General features: G+C 51.3%; 1 non-coding gene across 1 annotated transcript; it reads right to left on the bottom strand.

Annotated features, from left to right (window-relative positions):
• Window positions 1–1,911: 1,911 nt before the first annotated feature.
• LOC148647517 (U2 spliceosomal RNA) lies at window positions 1,912–2,104 on the bottom strand. The gene has a single exon (XR_015926905.1). It is a non-coding gene; the product is annotated as a U2 spliceosomal RNA (small nuclear RNA).
• Between the last annotated feature and the right edge of the window lie 5,659 nt (window positions 2,105–7,763).

Genomic DNA, 7,763 nt, shown 5'->3' with positions numbered 1-7,763 from the left:
TTCGTCGATACTCCAGCCTGCTCCTCTCCTCCCTCAGCAACGACAGACGCAAAGGTCTTAATCTTCTTTGGACATGCCCTGTAAACGTGACCTTGTCCACCACACAGGTTACACACCATGTCCTCTCGACAGGACACTGCCGAGTGTCCGATCTGGCCACAGCGTCTACAGAGCTGTTCGACACAGTCTACCACTAGATGGCCCTCCTGTCCACATTTCCTACAGGTTTTCGGCTGCCCCGAATAAACAAGGTAGCCCCTGTTTGGCCCTATGTAAAACGTGGCTGGAGGGTGCAGTACGCCCCCTAGTGAGGTCTTGCTGGGTCGGAACCTAGCCATATACCTTCTTTTAAAGTTCCATATTCCTTCTTCATCAAGTACCTTTTTCCCCTCACCTTGTATGTCGAGGAATCTTTTTAGAAAGATGGCAATGTCCGCTTCCGGCACATGGGGATTAAACATATGGACAGTCACCGGTCTCAATTCCCGGGCGAATAAGGGTTCAATAATAAACTTAACCAGGGGGTCGGTCTCCTTTAAGTCGTTTGCCTTATTCCATACTCTCTGACATTCATAATCCGTAATCAAAGTCACATCGTAGATGTTCTTTACTTGAAAATCCTGCACTCCAAGTATATCAATTTTCTTAATACCCAGTACATCGAACAAAATCTTCCTTTCAAAATTCCTCCTTACCATCCACTCACCAGCGTCTTCCTTGTTCTTTAGCACGAAGCGCACCGTGCACCTCATCTGTCCCTCACGGGACAGAGGATGCACGGCCGCTGAAAACGAAGCCCACTCACCCACCGTTGCCATCTGGGAGCCCCACCTTCACCCCCTGGGCCCAACCCAGGGCGATTCCAGTGGTGGCTCTTCAAACCGGTCGCCGCGGTCCTGCTCCGATCCCCTCTTTCTGTCCGGTGGTGCCTTCGTGAGAATTCCTGCCGTAAGGTTTCCCGCCTCCTCTCCTCTGCCGCCCTTCTCGTCTCCTTCCAATAAGTCTTCCAGCCGCGGACACGCCACGCGCCTTCTGATCTTGGCCAAAAGGCCGAGAAGCGATGCCCACAAAGGCGCGGACCGACGCGCGGGCGTTCCGCTGGCGCACAGTGGCGCAGGCCGACTCCTCTGGAGCCCGGGACCCGCGCAGCTGCCGGCCTCCCTGCAGCCAGAGGCCTGCCGCGGGACTCTGCTCCCCCTCTCTCTTGCCTGCCCGCCTGCCTTCCTGCCAGTCCCGGGCGGGGGCCCTGCTCTTTGATCTTCTGTCAACGGCCCGACAACGACCGCAGCCGCAGGGGGCGCCAGCCGCCCGGCCTCCTTAGCTTAGGCCCCTCCCACCGGCAGCAGCTGCGCCCAACCGGCTGCAAGCCAAAGCCGAGCGCCAGCACCTGCGGGCAGAGGCAAGGGGCAGCTCTCTCTCGGGAGGGAGGGAGGGACGGGGACGCGCGCGCACACACACACGCCTGCCTGCCGAAAAAAAAGAAAGAAAAGGTGGATATACTAAGTTTTTGGGAGGGAAAACGCCCAGCTGTCGAAAGGGGCCCGCCTGCAGGGACGGGGACGGACACACACGCAAGCAAGCAAGCAAGCAAGCAAGCAAGCAAGCAAGCAAGCAAGCAAGCAAGCAAGCCACGCCTGCCTCCCTGGGAAAAGGCTGAAAAACCTAAGTTTTTTGGAGGGAAAACGCACGGGAGCCGAAAAGGGGGCCGGCCTGCTTGCCCAGAGAGTCGAGACGCGGGAAAGCGCACAGAGGGAGCACGGGAACCGAGAGGGCGAGAGAGAGAGACAGAACACAGAGACACACAGATGGGGGACGAGGGACGAGACCCGAGAAGAAGGAGCTCCAGTCCACTTCGCTCGCTCGCTCGCTCGCTCGCTAGCTACCTACGTCTGTCTTTTCACCGCTGAGAGAAGGTGGTGCACCGCTCCCGGAGGCGCTGCAATACCGGGCCGATGCGTGGAGAGGACGGAGCAAGCTCCTGATCCAGCTCCCTGTTCCAAAAATCCGTTTAATATGTGGTCCCCCGATGGGGGACGTATCAGATATTAAACTGATAAGAACAGATTTTTTTTTTTTTTTTTATTATACAAAATACAAAATAAAACACCAAAAACTACAAATACATAAGTCCAAAAACACAATCAAAAACAAAAAACAATTACACAGCTAAATCAAAGATATCATAATCTCATCCCTTATATAGACACAACCCACCCCAATACAATTCCCCTGCTCAAAAACAAACCCACAATTAACATGAAGCAGATATGCGTACATAAAATAAACAACTTACTTGAAAAACACAGTACATGATTTCCAACCCCAACCCTATTTACCATAATCCCGCCCCTTATGCAAATTACCTTCCACCCCCAAATTCACCCAACAGTCTTATTTACAAATTACAGGAACATTAAAGGACCTAGACTATTTCCAATCCCAGATATCCACTATGGATTTCCATTTCTCCTTTGCGGCATGAAAACCCCATCTTTTTATGTCCCCTTCTACCAACCCTCTCAAATTCCATAAAAGCCTTCTATATAACCCATCTACTGTACAAACAGTTCCCCTCTTGACTAACAAATTCCTGGAATTCCATAACTCAAACTTAATTAAACTAACTAGCAACCATAACACAAAGCTCTTAGCGTTTGCCCCACCTCCCACCTTCAACCCATATAACACAACTGCAGGAAGTACACAGAAAGTGGAGGACAGGCTACTAAACAAAGTTTCACATTTGTTCCAGGTCCGCTGAGCAAAATTACAGTCCCAAAACACGTGGCTGATCGACTCCACCGCATGACACCCGGCTCTAGGACACTCCTGCTGCTTTGTCAGCTTATGTTTGAACAAAACCTCACGAACTGCCAAACGACCCCAAGCGGATAGCCAGTTCAAATCCATTAGATGGTGCTGTAGCCCTCTGGGCTGGACTCGCCGCCAGACCACGTTGGGGACGCCACCTACGAGGCTGGCCTCTTCAGCTTGAGTTACTGCAGAATAGAGCCGTCTGTGGTTAAGCAGGACCTGGTGATCTTTAAGCTCAGGGTGCTGTTTCAGCCAGTGTGTCGCATGCCGATAGTGCCATGGCAGATCGTTCCCATGAGGCAAACTGTTGGACCACTGAGCCAGGGCGCGCACGTGGCTAGATAGCCAGAACCTGACAAAATACTGAAAGGGATGTGAGACTGGGGAATGCAGAGCTATACACAGGCCAGACACATATATACAGTTTAGCTTTACAGGGAAGTTGGGAACTCCCCGTCCGCCTTCTTCCACTGGGCGATACATATCGACTCTGCGCACATACTCATATTTTCCCCCCCACATGAACATAAAAACCTCCCTTACCAGATATCTGTTGAAGCGCGCAGGCATGGGATACACCGATGCTAGATAAACCAGCACAGGCAGAAACACCACTTTCAGGATCAGGACTTTACCTACAAAGGACAGCTGCTTGTTCTTCCAGTGCGTCAGCTGCAGCCTAGCCTTCTCCAGCCTCTGGGACCAATTGCACCAAGCAGCATCCTGTGCCGTGAATAACACCCCTAGAATCTTAAGGGGCCCTTGACAGATGTCCAATCCATGCGCTGGTCCCAGCTGTTCTTTCCAAGGCCCGAAGAACTTGATCTGACTTTTCCCCCTGTTTAGCTTTGCACCTGACGCGAGGGAGAAGTTCTCGAAGACGTCCAAGGCCGCCTGTAGGCTAAGGTAAGAGCTGAGAAATAAGGTAACATCGTCAGCATATAATGCCACCTTAACTCTTTTTCCTCCACTCCCAGGTACGAGGATCCCGTCAATGGATGGCTCCTTCTGGACTGCCCGCGCATAAGGTTCCATATATAGTGCAAAAAGTAATGGGGACAGGGGGCAGCCCTGACGCACACCAGACTCTTGGAGAACCAGTCCTCCCAGGTGCCCGTTCACCAGAACTCTACTGCCAACCTGTGAGTACAGTATTTTTAACCAGCCCAGCATGACAGGGCCGAATCCCATCTTCTCCATCACTTGCCAGACAAAGGTGTGTGAGACATTGTCAAAAGCTTTTTCTAGGTCCAAGCTGGCGATCAGCAACGGGACGTTCCTGTTCTCGGACCACGCTATCACATCCCGTACTAGTTGGAGGGTCCAGCTGGCACGCCGACCTCGAACCCCGCAGGTTTGGTCCCAACCGATCACATGAGCTAGGACCCCCTTCAAGCGGTTTACCAGCACTTTAGCGATCAGCTTATAGTCCACGCACAACATCTGCAGCGGCCTCCAGTTCTTAAGGTCCTTTGCAGGTCCTTTTTTATACAACAGTGTGAGGATTCCCTCCCTCATAGACTCACACATAGCCTTCCTACGAAAGATTTCCTCCGTCACCTGAAGTAAGATTGGCCCTAAGATATCCCAGAACGTCCGATAAAATTCGGCTGGTAGTCCGTCTTTACCTGGTACCTTACCAGCCTTCATGCCGAGCAGAGCGTCGCCAAGTTCCTGCAAGCTTATAGGAGCCTCCAACTGTTCTTGGGCTTTGACAGGAACCTGCGCTGTAATACCGCTCAGCAGCTTTGCACCCATGGCCTCGTCCACCGTCTTTAGGGAAAAAAGACATTGGTAAAAGTGCCTCACCACTTCCAGCATCTCCTCACTACTAGTAACTATTTTCCCCTCCGAAGTCTGAATGCCAGTCATCACACTGCGCTTCTGTCTCTGACGAATTTGCCGGAAGAAAAAACTGGAACATGTTTCGTGAGATTGTATGAACTGCACGTGGGCTCTGAACAGGTAACTCCTTGCCTTTTGCTCGTGATAAGTGCGCAGTTCAGCTTTAGCTGCTGCAATATCTTCAGGGCACACTGACATATCCTTATTACACTGGGAAAACAAGGTGTTTAATCTTTCCTGCAGCGCCCTGCCCTTCTGCCGCTCACGCTTGAGCCTTGCTCTGCCATAAATTCTGGTCTCCTTTCTAATTTTCTTTTTTAAGTGTTCCCACCAATCAATCAGGGGAGTCCCCAGATTCCTCTCCTTCCACCATGTTTGCAATTTGTACCTCATTACCTTGACATATTCGTCTTCTCTTAGGTTCTCCGTATTTAACTTCCACACCCCACGCCCAAACTGGTTCCTTAAATGTGGAAAATGGGCCTCTACTAGGGCATGGTCAGAAAAACCTACCGGCAGCACCACCACCTTCTCCACAGGTACGTCCAGTGAGGCGAATACATAATCAAGGCGCTTCACAGTACCTTGAGCGTTCCTCCACGTGGCCTCTGCTTTCTCCTTTCGGATCCGGTAGGCGCAGTCGTAAAGTCCAAACTGTGCTAGAAGAAGATTGAGCTGCTTTGCCCCTGGATCCCTCTTATCTTGGAGGTCCACGTTAAAGTCTCCTCCCATGATGATCCATTTGTTGGTAAGGCAAACAGGATAAAGTTCCTTAAAGAAATCTGCCCGTAAAGCCATCATTGCCGGGGCATACACACACACACACCGAAAGCAATTCTCACCCGAACAAATATCCAAATATAAGGCTCTCCCAGGCACTACATTCACACATTTCTCCACTATAAAATTGCGATTGCCAAATAAAACTCCAACTCCCGAGGAGTGGACACCTCCGATATTCCATCTAGAATCTCCTCTGTCCCACTCACGAGTGAACTGTATGACGTCTCTTTCATCTTTTAGATGGACTTCCTGCACCAAACAAATATCAAAAACCATGGTTTTCAGGTAAGAAAAAAAGGCCGTCCTCTTTACTAAGTTCCTTAAACCCCGAATATTTAAAGTTAATATTTTCAACATTAGGGGGCAGTAAAAAGGCTCATCAGCTCCATGTAGGCTTGACGCACTGACGCCTCCCTTTGTCCCTGCAAATATAGTTTATCTATTTTACCTCCTGATCGCGTACAGCCAACTGACACTCCTTCATGCAACCTCAGCACACGTCGGAAGTTTGACGGCCGGGGCGGGTACTGCACGTTTCCGTTCTTCCAGGCACAGGCCTCCAAAAACTGCAGCGGGACCTCCAGAATCTTCAGCACTTTGTCTGGGCGCCTTTCCACCCCCACCTCGTACATCTCCTTCAGTTCTCCCTTGTCCCTTATCCATTTCTTTACAAAGTCACCCAACAACATCTTCTTATTGGTCGCATCTATCTGGTTGCGGCCCTTTACTTCGAGGGTTGAAATCTCCTCACCAGAGTGCTCACAACGCACGACAATCCCTGCCGGAGATAGCCCTTGCTCATTGAAGGTCCTAGGCCAGACTATTTTGCTGGCCTTTTCGTCCCATTTACAGAACTTCTTGAACCTCATAGGTACCTCAGCGAATATAAAGACATCTCGTTCTTCTCTCTGCAGGGCGACGCGTGGCTGCATGTGTTCTTCTAAGGCTTCTGCCGAGGTCGGGGTCATCTCCGTTTCTGGAATGACAAAGCCTGAGGACATACCCGACTCTGCCGTAAGGGGGGGGTCACCCACACCACTTACCTCGCCCTCCGACCCTAGTGGAGTAGATTCGGCCTGGGCCAACGAATCTGTGGCCATCGACTCAAGGTATTCCATGGGATCTACACCCGATTTCTTCACCAAGGGCGGCACATCATTTTCCGCCTTTCTTTTCACAACTTTCCTGGCCTGGACGGTGTCCATGGCCTCCTCTTCATCCACTCTGTCCCCCCAGTCTGACCCTACTTCCTCCGCAGAGGGCAGGCTTGATTCCTCAGCCAACGCTCTTATATGCTCTAGCGCGGCGAGCGAGACCCCACCTTCCTCCTCTGCGCTCCCCAGGACCTCCTCAGCACTCACCGGAGCCTCCGTCTCTTCTTCGCCGCTGCGATCTTCTGCTGAGGTAAGTGCTGTTGCCGTCTGCCTGTGGTCCGTTACCTCCTGCCCTTGATCCACACCCTCAGGTTCCATCACCTCCTCGCCAGCGTCAGGGACCAGCGACGCCGGTGCCGGGCCCTCTGCTGCATCTTCTGCCTGGTGAACTGAGGTAACACTTGCTGCCGATGTGCCACCCGCCACGGCTGCGAAACTCATACCTTTCTTTGGGCACGCCCTGTAAATGTGCCCAGAGACCCCGCACAAATTACATTTCGGCTCAGCCCTGCACATGAAGGTGCTGTGCCCCACAGTATCACATCTTCGACAGACCTCCACATCACAGTCAGCAGCATAGTGGCCCCTCTGCCTGCATCGTCTACACGCCAAGGGTTGATCAGGGTAGTACAGATAACCTGTATATGTTCCAATTGAGAAGTTAGCAGGAGGGTGCAAGAGCCCATCCTCAGCACTAGGGTCCGCTCTGAAACGCACCAGAAATTTCCTTTTCCCGTTCCAGACTCTCTTCCTATCCATCTCCTTGATACCCGTGCCCTGAACGTCAACAAATCTTTTAAGAAAATTAACAATGTCTGCTTCTGGGGTAAAAGGGTTGTTCATATGGACCCATATGGGTCTCGCCTCCCGTGCAAACAAAGGTTCAAGGAAAAAATGAACAAAAGGTTCTTCCTGCCTGCGAGCAGTCAAAACAGACCATACTTTCGTGCACTGTTCAGCAGAGTAAAGTGACAAATCAAAAATCTTTTTACCTGGAAAGTCCTGGAGGCAATAGATCTCTTCAGGCTGTAAGGACAAATGCTTGAAAAGGACTTCATCCTCGAAAGCATCCCTCTTGGCAAAATCCTTGTCAGAAGCCTCCACTCGCAGCACAAATCGCACAGTATGCCTTGGTCTTGCGTTCTTGCTTGAAGTCCTCTCCATCTT

This window comes from Lepisosteus platostomus, chromosome 15, assembly GCF_059453375.1.
Source record: "Lepisosteus platostomus isolate fLepPlt1 chromosome 15, fLepPlt1.hap1, whole genome shotgun sequence".
Classification (NCBI taxonomy): Eukaryota; Metazoa; Chordata; class Actinopteri; order Semionotiformes; family Lepisosteidae; genus Lepisosteus; species Lepisosteus platostomus.
This window is presented reverse-complemented; position numbering and strand designations above follow the sequence as displayed.